At 37.5% G+C, this 16728-nt stretch overlaps 1 protein-coding gene across 1 annotated transcript in view; it reads left to right on the top strand.

Annotated features, from left to right (window-relative positions):
* The first annotated feature begins 998 nt into the window (after positions 1-998).
* The window catches only part of g2e3 (G2/M-phase specific E3 ubiquitin protein ligase), a 29568-nt gene continuing 13838 nt past the window's right edge, over positions 999-16728 (top strand). The window contains exon 1 of the mRNA XM_048192010.1: positions 999-1124. The gene's annotated coding sequence lies outside the window, so the exon portion shown is untranslated. The remainder of the gene's footprint in view (positions 1125-16728) is intronic.

Raw genomic sequence — 16728 nt, forward strand, 5'->3', positions numbered from 1 at the left:
AAGGCGACAATCTGAATTAAACATCAGGGCCTGGAGAATGGATGTCTCCTCTCATAGGATATAATACATTATGAATCAGGAAACAGATAGTGTCTAATGTCCAATCACACAGACAGTGCCAACACGAGAAGGAAACTTGACTTATCCAATTGATGTAATAGTGTTTGGATGGCTTACGGCATTGAGCTCTGCCACATGAACTTGAGGCCTAACACGTTGATTTCTCACAACCCGCCGTATGAATATCGTCTGAACGGCAACATAAAAAAACGGAGAGGCAGAGAGGGTGAGTGGAGTGGCAAACAAAAGTCCAGCTGTGAGCCTGTAGAACCAGCTTCTAAATGAAGACGGAAAAGATGGAAAACCAAATGTGTTAGAATACCATAATTTACATTTGAAATGCATCCACAGCATATTACATTCACAAAGCGTTTCATTGAGCCTTCAAATGAGTATTTCTATGGATTTATTTGTCTGGGTTATTTATTTATTGATGTTTTCCGTCGTCACACTGAATGTCAAATTGTATGGGGCAGGAGCTTAAGCAGTCATGCAACAGCAGGTGGTGATGCTTCTAGGATAGACAAGCTGCGCATAGACACACAAACTGCCAATCAACTGGGGCTTGTATGGTACAGTGAGTGTTGAAACTCTGAGGCAGAATCACTCGTTAGACGAGCTCCAAATGTCAAACAGGCCAGACCTAATCTTTTTAACGTTAGGGGTGTTGCTCTGTAAGGTTGGATAGGCCTATAATCACAGTTATATCTATATCTGTTATTGCTTTTCTCTCTACAACAATAATTTGATCCTTACTTTTCTCCATATAACTTGCTCTTCATAAAGGAGGGAGGAAAGTCTAATTATGTTCCTTAGATTAGTTTGTACATTGAGAAATAGGGAATATAGGTAGAATCACATGATGTATTCCAGTGTTCAATTCCTATATTAAAAGACACGCTGCTTTTATTCACAGCGCATGATTCTCAGAAAGCGAGAGTGGAGGGAAAGGGATTACGGGAGCGATTGCTGGTTCCTCATCGCGCTACGAGGGTGATGGAAAAGGCATTTAACAACCAGCTATGTATCATTAATTCCTAACTGCATGAATGCACAAATGAAAGGTAAGGTGTTTCGTTGCCTATTCCAATGTTTTTCGTGTTTTTCCGCCAACTGAATTTTGCATTCAGGCATGGTTGGGGAGAATTCAAAACTGAAGAAATTACTTCCTTTCAATTCATGAGTTGGAATTTGAATTCTATTGGCCACACCCACAGGAAGTTAAACTGGAATATGAAATGGAGTGACAGGAAGAGGAATTTAGCCTACTGAACTGTAATTGACAGAAGTTCGACACAGGCAATGCATTCAGGGACAATAGTTAAATTATTAAATATGATGAAATATATAAACTATATAAAGTGGGGGGCGTATTGGATTTCAAACATCTATCTATCCATCATCTATAAGTCTGTCTGTCTGTCTATCTATCAATCATCTAGCCTATAAAACCTCAAACTTAAAAAAAAAAACTTCAAACCTTCTAGGCTTTGTCAAACTAAAATCTTTGTCAAGTCTTGACATACTTCACTTTTATAGTTAAAAATGAAAGATATATATTTATATTACTTTTACTATATTACTTTATGTAAAACCCATTTTAATTATACATCCAAATTCAAATTTGCATCCTGTTTGCTTTCTCAATTCAAATTCAATTCAAATTCGGGAATGGAATAAGAATTTAAAAGACAATTCTGAATGGCACACAACTCTAAAATTTCACATGGCAATAATCTAGAATTTTGCACTGAATATTTAGCATGCTCATTCGTCAGCATCTTTATTAACCAAGTATGAATGGAAGTGTCAATTAGTTGGTAAAACCTCAGCAAAATCCGCTCAACCCCTGAGGCCATCTATGAACACAGTGTACAAAAGACAATAGCGAAAGTGTGACAGCTTGGATCTCAGACCAGGTGCACCTACATGCTGATCAGTGTGGTTGAGACAACTCTATGTGAAAAATGTGGCCTGGGGGTGTTAAAAACTAAATGGAGACAGAACTGCTCTGTCAAATGAAATCACTAATTATGACTTCCACCAAATCCCTCAGTGCAGGGAACTGACGGCTCCTTTAATGGGACCATTGGCATAATGAGAAAGAGAGAGAGAGTGAGAGAAACTGTCTAAAAGGGGAGTCTAGCGTTGACTGACATCTTTGATGTCGAAACCAATTAGATTGGGCAGAACGGAGTGGACTCGCCGCTCCCCCTTTCCCGAGTTTATTATATTCTGTCACAGACGCAAGGCTCGATTTGTCAATTCGGTATCAGGTTGTGTGTGGCTGACGGGAAGGGGGATGTGGAGATTGACAGGGTTTGGAGGGCCCGGAGAACAAATGAGTGTGCCTGATAATGGGCATTCCACGCACCGTGTGACATTTTCTACCCAGCTGTCCGTGGGCCTGTCTAGCGTTTAAAGAATCGGGCCCTTTGTGCGGCCACTCTGAATGGAGGCCCTGAGCAGTTTCCCAGAGAGGAAACTGAGAGGCTAATAGAGCGAGTGAGATGTGTTGCCAGGTTCTTTCATTATGTCCATATTCCAAGGGTTGTGTTAACGAGGCGGCGCCTCAGGTTGAGGGTAACAAGCTGTCTATCACTCTACAATCACATACATGCACGCTCACACACACACACACACACACACACAGGAAGGGGCGGAGGCAGAAAGAGTCCCGGTGCTAACAAGGGCCACAAAAACCACTGATGTTAGGTGTAGAGTTCGATGCCAGATTAGTGTTAGTGCCTTTCGACGGGCTTCCGAACTATAATGTACATGTCAAGAAGAAGACACGGCCCATATAAAGCAGAAACATTCACAGTAGCAGTGGTTTTGAAAGGCTGTGGTAAATTCAGTGGAAATTCTATTCGAGGTAGTCAAGAGCTGACCCATATTTGTATAAAAATAAAGCTTTAAAAATGGTGTTAATAATGAAAAGTGGTAGAAATCTGGTAGAATGATGATAAAGCTGGTAGAATCCAATAGACATGGACAGGAAGAAGTGATTCACTTAAGAAGTACTGAAGACATTTTGCCTTGAAGGGATAGTTCAAACATAAATGAAAATTCTGTCATTATTTACTTACCTTCATGTCAATCCAAAGCTGTTTGACTTTATTTTTTCTCTGGAAGAAATTAAGCTTTAAGCTTTGTGTGTGTGTGTGTGTGTGTGTGTGTGTGTGTGTGTCAGAGATTTACTTTTTTAATATGTCAATGTAAATCTTTAAGCTTCACAGGCCAAAGACGTCTTTGTGAGAGAGACCCTGTTATATACTTCACGTTATAAATTAAATGCTGAATTTTAAGCCTGACCTTATAATAATATGTATGTAGTACTATAATAATGTATTTACATACTTTAATCATTATTGTTATACAGAGTATATACTTGCACAATACTATTAACATTTTTACTTAATACAGCATTCACATGGAACTAAACTTAACAGTGAAACAGTAATTGGCGAATCTCCTGCAGCTCCATTTTCTGTTTTTGTGTCAAATTATATTACCATTTGTTTAAAAAAAAAAAACACAAACAATTATTGAATAATTGACTAAATTATTGACAAACGCTTAAAAAAAAAACTGGTTTCACAGACAAGGCTTTAGCCTAGTCCCAGACTAAAATGCATGTTTGAGCTTTTCACTGAAAGCAATTTGTACTGACAAATCTTAAAATATGTCAATGCCATTGTTTTGTCTCAAAATGCACACCAGTAATGATTTTTTCTAAGGCACATTCATAAAAGCTACTTAAATGCCCTATAAATGAACTATGCCTAGTCCTAGCTTAATCTAAGCCCTGTCTGTGGAATCGGGTCACCACGTGTTTTTAAATGGTTAGCGTAATGGTTATACAGCGTACAAGTATCTTGAAGTAGGTACTATATTTTATAAATATTATAAGTCGGTAACATGGTACAGATCAAACTAACTGATATGATCACTGTACTAAGGTACCGTCAACTTTTAATGTAATACATCAGTATGCGCCAAAATTAGAGGTACTTCTCAGAAAATTCAGCTCAGCTACATTACTTAACTCCATTTCTCTGTCAGTGTTGTCAGACAGTAGAACAGTGTACACACATACATTGATTTTCAGGTCAGTTCATTCATGCATTCAGAAAAAAATGTGCTTCCTGTGTTGCGAAGATAAGCAACAGGAAAAGATGGTGGGAAATCCAATAACAGATATTTATTTAAATAAAATTGAGCATTCGCTTCTAAAATCGTCAATTTTGTGTCAATTGAGTGAATTATTTACAGTTTGCAATAAATAAATGAGTATGATGATAGCTTATAATTACAGAAAGCACTGCTACTTCTTTGAGAGTCAATATATTTGTTTTCTTTGCCTTGTTCACCTCTGAGTGCATTTGAGGGGCAACAGACATCCTCTTTTAGGGTGCATTAGGACCTATGAAACATGTACTTTGCCTTGTTTTCTGAGTGCTAAATGCAGAGCTTATGCTTATCGCATGGAAGGGCAATAATCAAAATAAAGCAAAACAACTGTGTGGAAACACAAGGCAGTGTGTGCAAGCAGCCAAGCACCAGGGAGACCTTCAAGTTCTACAGTGTTAATGTGTCTAAACAGATACTCCACCTCTCTCATTCGCTCCCTATACAGTTTTCAAATCATCTGTGACATAACAAGGGGAGAGGGGGGAAATATAGTGTTATTTAATTTAATATTGCCTTGTTCACCATAGGCAATTTTCTGATTCATAGAGCTTGCTTTAAAACGCTGTTTGTGCTTTTGAAATTTAGGTCATTCATCCTCAAGTCACACAACCAGCTGACACGTTTCATTTGCGGTCATGTGTAAAATTAAGATCCATTTTCAAGCTCAAATTAGAATGTGAACTAATACGCAAGTCCCATTTTCTCATATGCAGTCTGAACAATTATCCGTCCAACCCATCCAATAAAAAACATCAGAATTTATGCTGAAAACATAAGTTTTGAACAAAGACTCTATTAGATGAAATGATGAGGTGAAGGGTTAATAAAGCTGTATCTGTTGATTTGGCACTTTTTGGAGCTTGTTGAGTGGGGGGGAGCAGCGGGTGGGGTGCGCTCCCTCTCCTCTAACCTTTTACAACTTGCGTCCTTGTCACAACATATCTTCTCTCGCCGATGACCTATTAAACTCCCCTGGCCTCAGTCATTCAGCTGCGCTGCTGTCAGTGTGCGTGCCTGCCTCTGCGGACACTAAATTACTCTATCCAAAGTAGGACACGCATAATCCTCCTATGATGTATCTCAACATGCCAGCCTACAGGATAAATAAATAAACGGAATCTCTGGAAATATTACACAAACACTGAAATCTGCAGCTTTAGAGCATTTGGAGTGGAGAATCATGAAAAGACCTGTCAATCATAACTGAATAGCGGTAATACTTTTGATTAATTTAATCTGAAAGGGAAATTTACACCATGTGCTGCTGCTTTAAACCAAAAAATGATAATAATAATGTGAATATACATACTATATAGTACATTTATTAATGATATAAAAGAATATAACATACAATTTTAATATTATTTAACAGTTGAAATATACTCATATTTATAAAACAGACTATATAATGTAATACTAGTTTGTTTTTTATATTATTTTATAGAATTATATTTCTAGCCATAAAACAATATAACATGCATTATGTGACAATTTAAACATTCACATCTATAAATATAAATATAATTACTATATAATATTGTGATATAATATAATAAAATTAAAAGTTGAGTGAACAGCCATGTTGACAAGATTAAAAAAAAAATTCCTTTCCACTAAAGGCCTACAAAAACTCAGATGCTAATTCCTTATTCTTGAAAAACAACAGTTTGTTTGCAGTCAGTGTGTGCCATTTTAATTGCCTAACAAATATGAACAGACACAGATCGATTTCATAAGGATAAACACCCTGGGAAGAAACATTTCTCTCCCTTAGTATCCATTTCTATACCTCATCTCCACCCTCTTTTTCTTTCATCCCTTCTGAATGGGTGGCGACTCGCCCTTCACTGCACCGGCTCGGCCTTTGCTTGGCTCCTTCTCTTTTTTTTCCCCCGTCAGAGTTTGCGTGCCGTTTTATAATGTTTTCATTGATGTCAAGACCTTGGTATAAAACATGACTAGCACTGCACTAATTCTCCCTGCGGTCCCCTGTGTCTTCCCCGGGCTTCCTCCTTCAGCGAGTGACACAGCTGCAGGACTATTTACCCTACGCCTTATTTCCCCTTTATCTTAGATGTCCCAGGATGTCAAAGGCTGTGAATTTAATATTGATTTTATAAAGTACTTTTACTGTAACATGTCAGCTTGGATTAGGCTCAAGCGCTCCACGGCTCGAGCAGTGAGCCGGGTTTGCACGCAATGTGGCTTTGCTGGGGCTCTCACTGAGCAGCTAACTGGAGCGAGTGCTTTATTTATTAAAGCGACAGTGTGCTGTGAAAGCAAGGACAGCACACAGCTCCCAGCGATCGGACCATCTTGTGTACACAGCATCAGTGATTTGTGTATACATTATGCTTGGTGATAGAAGCGGATCGGAGACGATTCGTTTGCTGATACGTAAACAGACCGATGAGTTAATAGATTGCATTAAGCCCCAGTGGTATGGTCCTGGAGCAGAGAGAGCCGAGCCCTTTACACCTTGTCCTTTCCCCAGCCTCGTACCCTGCTCGCACCCCCCTCAAGGGTTGACGTGAGTGAGAGATAGCGAGGTATTTCCACACCACTGATACTCAAAATGTCAGCTTGGTGATGTCTGCTTGTTACCACACTAACTGTATCAACACATTCCCATGATCCAACACAAACAGCAGATCCCGAGGGTGCGTGTACAAAAATATACTGGGGAGACTCTTACATGCTCCTTATTGCTCTTGAAGAATACCCAAGATCTTGCGGGCAAATTGAATTCATGTGTAACTATAAACACACCTTTTATAAATTTAGAAACTACCTATTTTTTGAGGCCTTAATCTCTCTCATAGGTAATGAATCACATGTATTTTTCAGAATTAATTAAGGCGATTTAGACAAGTGTGAATAACTTAATACAGCGTGACTTTTTTATATATATAATTACAGTGAGTTTTTCTGTAATGTTTATTAATTGCCTTCCCAGTTAAGAGGCTTCTGACTGACTGCTAGCCCACCCATTACGTGAACTTCAGAGGTATTTTATATACGCTAAGAAGTCGTATGCATCAATGGATAACTAAATTGTGGTCAGAAATCTACTTTACTTGTGTAAATCACTTTGTTGTCTGACTCTGACTGCTTGTTGCTTCAGGAGAACTGTCTCTGCTTTAAAACGTTTTAAACGTTTCAATGTTACGTGCCACGAACCCCCAAAAATATATAATATTTAACAGGCATCTATATAGTCTCTTGTACAAAGACCCAATTTATATACTGCGAAAAATGAATACTAAAAGTTAGTCTAAAATATTATTTTGAAAATATTTAGTGTCTATTAAGTTATTACATTGCATTATTATATTGTTTTCTACTCATGAAAAATTGTAATTTTAGATTTATTATTTAGCCTACCTGTTTATTTTAATCAGATTTTTTATTTGCTATTTTTTTTAATTCAAATTTTTATTTATTTATTTTAAATTTTATTTTTTATTTTTTATTATATAGCACTAAGCATTCCCTTGCAGCCCTCTGGACCCCAGTTTGAAAGCTCATGATTTACAAAAATAAAGTAAAATAATACTGTCTACTAATTAAAAACATAAGATCAATAAAAAAGAAAATAACACAGGCATAAATACACATACACATATACTGTGTGTGTGTATATATATATATATATATATATATATATATATATATATATATATATATATATATATATATATAAAACATTTATTTTTTTATATATTATAGTGTCAAACACACATCAGGCTCCTAAAATGTTTATTTGTATTGGTTTCATATGGTTTTGATAAACTTTTATATAATTTTCAAGAAATATTTAACTATAATGATCCTAAAAATGAAGTCATAGCATCCAGTAAAACTTAACATATTTTCCTTTAACCTTGAATAGATGTAAAAATTTTCTAAAATTTATATATATATTTATATATAAATATAAAATATATTAATATATATATATATATATATATATATTAATCATAAATTATTAAATGTCAACATTTTCATAAAAATGGAATGAAACTTGCATTGCCATAAAAGGTTGCCTTCTCAACCTACAGCAAATCTTTCAATATTATTCTTCATACATCTTCATACGCAAAAATGCAACATCCGAGTAGAATATATAAACTGTTTAATGTCACGTTGTGTTTGGTTTCAAGCAAAGGTTTGACGACAAATAAAAGGCGTGATTTAACAGTAGATTTCGTAGATGATACCGAGTTTCACACTTGGCCAGATGTAAGCCGTACACCTCCTCACGACGGCGCTGATGGAAACAGTGTTTGACAGACACCCTCACATCAACAATGGAGCAGAGAAAAGAGGAGAGAGTAGAGATGTCCCCATGCCCTCCACATTTTGTGTTTGTTCTCTGGAGCGTGTTGTATTATAAACACGTCCAATTTGGGAAAGCAGACGAGGAAACGAGGGGTGCTGTTGGGAGCTATAGGCTGCTCTTCGCTTACCCATGCTTCATTACTCCGTAGCCCAAACTGTTCACCGACCCGCTCACCCTGGATTGCTCCCATGGCATGGGGAGACCAAAACTGCCTAATAAGGGCTTGAAGTAGGGAAGTCATTGGTTAATCCAGGCAGGAATTCCAGCAGGGCATCATAGGAGTTGGACAGCTCTCCATGGCATGAGCTCTGATCCGTATTCTTCCCTTCATTAGCATGGGGCCTGAGGAACCTGGCAGAACAAATTAATCCACCTGCAGGCCCCCCTACCATGCTAGGACTCTCCATCTTCGCAGAGGCCGTCATGGAAGGAACATTAATGAGGAGATCTCGAAGAGTCCCACATACCTTCGAAAATGAATCTTGAAGAGAAAAAAAAAAATCACTTAGTGAAACTTCTAAGACAGACATATGAACATATGAAGTCAATCTCCAGAAGTCACTCTACCAGAATGGGGAAAAAGACGTATCTAGTATCCAACAGAAGTAACCAGTGACCCCAGGGCCTCATCTAGAGCCCCTCACAAGCCCTACCACCTGACAGGCCAACTAAAACTCTTAATATTTCATTAAAGCAACTAATCCTCCCTGGACAGACACTCCCGTTGACAGAATCACTCACTGCTGAAAATGTCTGCACCGTAATCTGTTGCATGAGTGAAACCATTAAAAGAGCATGAAAACAATTGCCCTGTTTGCACCGAGTCTGCACCCAGCCCATGGTACAAAGCCACCCATGTCATGTCGCATTAACAGAGCAGCTCACTTTTGGCCATTTTTGTATAGGTGTATTTAACCACATCACACATGACGAAAAACGTGTCTCTGTAATCCCCCAAAAGCTCCTTAATAATGTAGTGGAATTCAATTTAATGGCACGGAAGACAAGCCCTAAAATACAGCACAATGAGGGGAATGACCTATGGTTGCGAGGAGCAAAGGAAATATCTAATCCCATTAGTAGACCGTTGATCCAGCCTTAACTGAGACTGGCATTTCTAACACTTGTGTCGGTTCAAATGCTGATCTGGAGGTCTGGAGACTAAGCACATCACTTTGTTTTCACAAATCTGCTGCGATGGAATGGCTAAACAAAAGTTCAAAACCTGTACAACAATATATTACTACAAAATTTAATTTCAACTCATCCCACAAGCAAAATTCTGGATTAGAGTGAGGCACTCACAATGGAAGTGAATGGGGTCTGTTTGTAAGCTTGCTGAAATGGATAAAATACTCACTGCTTTAAAAGAACAACTATAAGATGTAAACAATGTGCCAACATGATTGACAAAATGAAATTTCTTACTCACTTTTCTTCACTGTCATGACCACACAATGCCATGAACCCTAAACCGACAGTAAAAATCAGAGCTGTTTCTGTCCAATTTGGTGACTTTTTGCAAGATTTTGGCCATTCTTCTTATATTATTACAAATATTAGAAACTTTAAATTTCATTTCTAAATGTGAATGGAACACTACATCATGATTTCTAAACAATCTTTGTATTTCTGATTACAGACAATATTTTTTAAAAAAATATCTTATGCTAATATTCAGTTTAAATGTACTGCATTTAATTCCTCCAAAGATAGCCACAGTAACCTCCATTTTTTCTTTCTTTTTTTTTTTTTTTTAAGAAAGTAATTTTTCATTGTAATAATCAACATTATGCAACAAATGCTGTCAATTGGGGCTTGTATTGAACCTGTAATATTCCTTTAAGGGTGCATACTAGTATCTATTGACAAACGGTTATATACCTAATGTTGTTTGTCTGAGATTATGTCACAATCAAAGAAGTTCGGAATATTATTATTATTATACTGTGCTACTTAACTGATAGTGTATGTAAAACAAGAATATTTTTTCTAGGTTTTGTGTTGTGTCCAAGATGATGGTGGGTTCACAAATTCAGATGCTAATACTGTAAGCACATGGCATCTTATTTTAAAAGCCAGATTATCCTGAGAAGTGCTTGCAGACTAGTGGAGCGAACTTAACGTGACCTCCACCTCCCCCAGCAGCGTGCGCCCCCATCACTCCCCAGCCATGCATGTGCAAAGGGAATGGTCTTAAGACGAGTCCCCATATATAATGCATAACTGTGTTGGGCCATATTTATGGAGCATTTACGAGTATGCAAGCACAGAGCAGAAATGTAGCTCTAGTTGTACAAACATGGTTTGCAAAGAATCAAATTAAGCTGGGAGGGGGAAATTGATGTGTGCACACTTTAATTTGTGTCATGAATATCCATTTTAAAAATGTTAAATAAGAAACAGCAACAAGAAGTCTGTCTCTGCAGACAGCTAGGTTTCAAAAACAAATTGGTCAGTGCAAGAAAAAGCCATATACCCAAGCAAGAGCGCTGGGATAAAATTAAACATGCCTTCCATGTTCCAAAAACATTTCATATTTTCATGTATGAAATGTCTAGTTCCACAACAGTGAAATTATCATACTTGTTAAAAAATAAATATGGGTAGGTTAACATGAAAGGCGAGAGATTTTGCTGTTGCCAATGGTTACCTATACTAGGACAAACACATGCATATTGGGTTATTCACTCTATTAGTTTCTAGGCAACATGTTTCTGGACTGCATTTCAACCTGTCACACTAATGTTCTCAAAGCAGACAACAAACAAATACACATAGTGCTTCTCTGTCAAGGGTTAATAAAAACAGCATTAGCTGCTTTGGGTATTTAAACAGTATTATGAACATGAAGTAGAACTATATATATATAATTGGTTCTATTTCATGTTGATAAAGGAGTACGAGTTTACATTTACTTAAGCTAAAGCATGTTATATTTAAAGGGAACCTATTATGCTGTTTTTCAGTCTTAATTTCTATTAGAATAGGTTTTCATGCTTGATTTAAAGAAAAAAAGAGTATTTTTCACATATTTTACATTGTTGCAGCACCTCTCTTCCCGGTCTGTCAGTAATGTTCTGGGCTGCATTTCTCAATGTGCTCTGATTGGTCGGCTGGACCAGTGTGTTGTGATTGGTCAACCACTTTGAGGGTGTTTCGAAAATGTAACACCCCTTACCATAATAACCGTGAGTTTCAACGCACTACTATAGACTTTGACCACACAAAATTTCTATGGACACTGTAACGGTCGGTCGTGATATGACTACACTCTGTGACATCTATTTATAAACATGTTTTCAACATGTAATAAATAGTAATACATTCAAAATGTAAAAATATACAATCTACTCAACTTTTAATTCAGCCAAGAGGTCACGCCGTGAAGTATCAATCATCTACTGGACACAAGTGTTCTTCACGTGATGTGAATTCACAGGTCAGAGTTCACCATTCTTGAACTTTGGAATGCAGGGAAATTTGAAACTTTTTGCATGAGCTTGCATTTCCGGTCTGACGCATTTGCATGCGTATGAATGGAAGTCAGTAGAATGAAAAAGTGTAGTGTAACACAACTCAACCAGTCATCGCCCCCTTTTTGCGTATGCATTGAGCAACAATTATTTAAATGAGGAATACTGTAATGTGTACATTCCCGGAAAATAACCTCAAGACTACAATCGAGGTGTTTCAGGGAGTTCAGAAATGGTGCTTACTGACAGTGCTTACTATAGAGCAGTGGTTCCCAAACTTTTTAGCTTGGAGTACCCCCTGAAGGGATTACCATCCTTCCGCGTATCCCCTCTCTTCCACTTAGACTGCAGTCACACCTTTACCATTAAGGGACAATATTTGCCCCCTAAATTGATTTTCCAGTGCATTTTTTACCTTTCTGAATAACTTTATAAAATAAATACTGTTTTAAATAAAAAAATGTTCAATAGAGAAATATGCAATGATGGTAAAACTATGTAAAACTTTTAAATATTAAACTAAAACCACCAGTAGGTGGCAGCAAGTCACTGTTTTTATGAGTGAGTCATCGAGTCATTCATTCAGTAACGAAGCAAGTGGCTGTGAATGAATCATTGAATCATTGACTCTCACGATTCGTTCAAAGCCGCAGAATTGTTCGCGAAACACAGACGTGTGTTGTAGTTCTGCTCTGGTTTTCGTTAGAACTATTATTTCATTGCAAAATAGAGTAAATACTGACAGTACTGTGTTTAAAATGTATGTTTTGTTTTTTGACCTGTTGTGTAATAATGTCACGTTTGCAGTCATGTGGATATTTGGGAACAATTGCGTTCTTGCTCGTTATCATCATTAAATACAAGAACTCACACAAGGTATGTTTTTGTACCGGAGGAAGTTTAAGTCTTAAATCGAAATTAATCCATTTTCTGTGTCTATATTTGTTATTCATGCGAGTAAGTGCTAAGTCCCCACTTTTACAAAGGTGCACTGTCGAGAACGGCAGTAATTTAGCGCGATTTAAGGCAGCAGATTCTGCACGCAATCTATCATATGCATGCTGCTTGTGTGGATACAGTCATTTTTGACTGCAAATGATGAGGTAATTTGATTAAATGTGCTGGATTTATGACATTTTGGCAGTTAGAAATACATGCTCGATTTTAATATTATTTTAAGGTAGAATGAAATGAACTACTCAGCATTTTGTTCGCGTACCCCCTTTTGTCACCTCACGTACCCCCAGGGGTACGCGTACCCCAGTTTGGGAACCACTGAGAATAACTTCCTTTGGGGTGGACTTTGCAGAACTTTTTCATGTTCAAACAGCAACATTACGAAAAGGTCATTACTTGTTAGGAGATGCCATGTGGTTTGATCATAGGCTGATGCAATGAAATTCAGATAATTTAAGACTGTCCAAATACTTATAGGGCCACTGTAGCCACACTGGAGGACACATATCCCAGACTTTCCAAAGAAACAGACGATTTAAGAGAGTGATGGCTGGTTTACTGTTGCTAAAATTCTTCACATGACTCCCTCATGGTACGGCTAATCCAGGTCTTGACATCTTCGAAATCCCAGATTCCCTGCTGGAGAGAGACACTACAGAGTCAATCACTTAATCACAGGAAATCCACAGGAACTCTCAAATATGTATTTACTAACATTGTCTAATCCCTTTAATGATCAGTTAACCCTTGTCCTGCAGCTGCTGGGCTGTGCGGCTTTGTGGAAAAGTTTGGTGATCTTTGCTTGGCCTGAACTGTTCTTTATTCACGAACATTCTCATATTCTCAAAGGCTCAATGCAGACAAACAGTGAATAGTTAGTCATATTGAAACACAGGGATTGGTCAAATTTTATCACTCATAATGATAACATGGCTCAATATTATTTTGGTTTTTACTTGCCCTGCCTATATGTGCTTTACAAAAAAAAAAAGAAAGAAAAAAAGACATTTTCTTTTTAGCGACACTTTTTATATTTTAAATATATATATATATATATATATATATATATATATATATATATATATATATATAACCATAAATGAATACATAATTTATGTTTAGTTATTAGTATACATACTGCTGAAAATTTTGATATTGATAACTTGTCATATTTTTGCAATTACTATACTTTAGACAAACAAGACTGAATGCACTGAATGCTGTGTGTTAAAAGATTTTTGATTAATTACATATTTTATATTTAAGCATCTACATTCTCTGTTTATTTCGTAAAGAAACCAATTCCACAGACCTGACTCTTTATGCTGTTAAAATTAGTCTTGGCTTTTAATTTAAACATTTTGACAAAATGTCGAAGCTCAAATTCTAACAAATTAAAGCTAAAATGAGTTAGTTATCATTGCCTTTGGGAAATAATTCTCTCCTTTGTCTTCAGGGAATGTGCAGGTGCTAACATGCATGCCTAATTGACTAGATAAAGCAATTAATTATGGAGGAGATGAATGATCTCACTTTCTCTGGTCTGCTCCTGCTTAAAAATGGCGATGAAATTCCAAAAGAAACCTCTAGTGAATTCATTTTTCTTTTATATTCTTCCAATGAAAATTCTAGACTCAAATGCTTTTACAGCGGAATGTCGCATACCTGGCCATTTAAACTGGTCATTGGTCTGACGTCTCTCTCTGATAGCACACCGTAACCATCATACGCTATCAGCAACAAAATACTCCAACCCGACCTTCCTTCCAGAGATGGTTGCTATGAAACACATTTTTTCCTGTAGAATTCATTTACACAGCACACAAATGTGTGGACAATTAACCCCTTTTGTTTTCATAATAAATTTGTATATTTAATGGGAGCTCATCCACATGTGCTCCACAAGCTCGAAGAACACAAAGCAGCCACATTGTGCAAAGCGCAACGCCCCATCCACTGCAATCATGCCCTGCTACCTGATTTCAGCACAGAGCCAGAGAAGGAGGATAAATTACCCCTAGCACAGCACAGAGCCTTAATTATAGCCTTGCAGACAAGAGAAAGGCTCATTGATGTGTAGATGAGGATGGACTATGCATGTTGCACTGAAAGAACCCATGTTTTGGTGATTCTCTATCAAAAGAACAGCTGGGTTGCCATTTTCTCTCAAATTAGATTTCACCAAAGCAATGCAATGTGAAACTAAGAGATGCAATTTCAAAAGTTATTTTTCTTGTTTGTTGAGTCATAAGAGCAACAGGAAAAGTCGATCTCGAATTATGTTAGTTGGCAAAAACGGGAAAGGAAGCAAACATCCCAATCATCTGTGCTAGGTTCAAAGGTTGAATTGAAATGCTCTTAAATGAGACCAATTTTCAGCTCAACCTTTTCAGACCCGGCAGCAGAATAATGTTCACAGAAAGATCCAGCTCTTGCATGCAACAACGTGAATTAATAATTTTGTACATTCAAACGACAAAAGCGGTAAAAAAGAAACAAAGAAGTAATAGCGTGTGGAGGCGTGTTTAGGTTAGCTGATGCAGCCATAAAGTGAGGGAATGCTGGGTGAAAGGTGTTACCTGTGTCCAGAGATGTGGCGCTGTATTGTAGGTCCTGGTGATGGCGGTCCAGCCTCTGTGTTTGTTTTCAGAGCACTTTTAAAAAAGATTGTGTGGTGAAACATTGAGGTTATTGATACCCCAGCATGCCTCCGAGAGAAAAAGGCTCCACCCAATAGTGAACCCTTTGACCTGAGGGTGACGAAAAGAAAGAGACCCCCACCCATTCCATCTCCCTCACACACACACACACACACACACACATTGACTTATTTGTTTTTCCTCTGTTCCTGAGTGAAGGACTGTATCTTACTTGTATGACAGCATTTTACCTTTGTATAATAATAGTGATTATTAACTTGTCTGGTTGAAAAATAATTCTCAAATAGACATTATTCAGCATGGTAAACAAATACAAGACTGGATGAATGGCATTAAAGGATTTAACTAGCAAGCAAACAAACAATCTGAAATCACTTAATAACTCCAGCAGCTCAAGTCATGCTAACAAGACTAATGAGCATCTATGATATGAACTGGTACATATTTCCAAAAGAATGTTTTCAAGTGATTATACATGTTAGCAAAACTTTAGACAATCTGACAGATGGGAATAAAGAAATCTGCAATTCTCTCATGTCTCAGCTCCACTCTCACCCTGGATCTTTTCACATTTCTGATTAGCAGACACATTTTATCACTCTGCAGACAACTCAATTTTCATTTTGGGAGGGGAGACGGAAAGGGTGACAGCCCAGGGCCTTAAAGGCGGCTCGGGGACCCCAGTGAGCCCAGCGCTGAAGCTGATAATTAGACTTCCCTGAACCACAGGTCAAAGAGACAGAATTATTTGGCCTGTGTAGACAGCAATTTCCTCAAGCCACACGAGATGAGATATCACAAGCTGTTATACATGTGCACCAGGAAACCTCAAGAGTGGGGTCAGAGTCAATCCTATTCCCTACAGAAATTCGTATATTAAAAGGGCAGCTAACTAGGGACCATGATCATTTAATTTGACTTCTTTCAGGGGACCATGTTCCTCAGCCATCAATTTCAAGGACTGGTGTGCAGCACTTACATACCTTGATAATAATAGGGAGGGTTTTTTTTGTCTGGAGAAGAGAGCTCTTCATATGGG

Source organism: Megalobrama amblycephala, linkage group LG5 (assembly GCF_018812025.1).
Source record: "Megalobrama amblycephala isolate DHTTF-2021 linkage group LG5, ASM1881202v1, whole genome shotgun sequence".
NCBI classification, from domain to species: Eukaryota; Metazoa; Chordata; class Actinopteri; order Cypriniformes; family Xenocyprididae; genus Megalobrama; species Megalobrama amblycephala.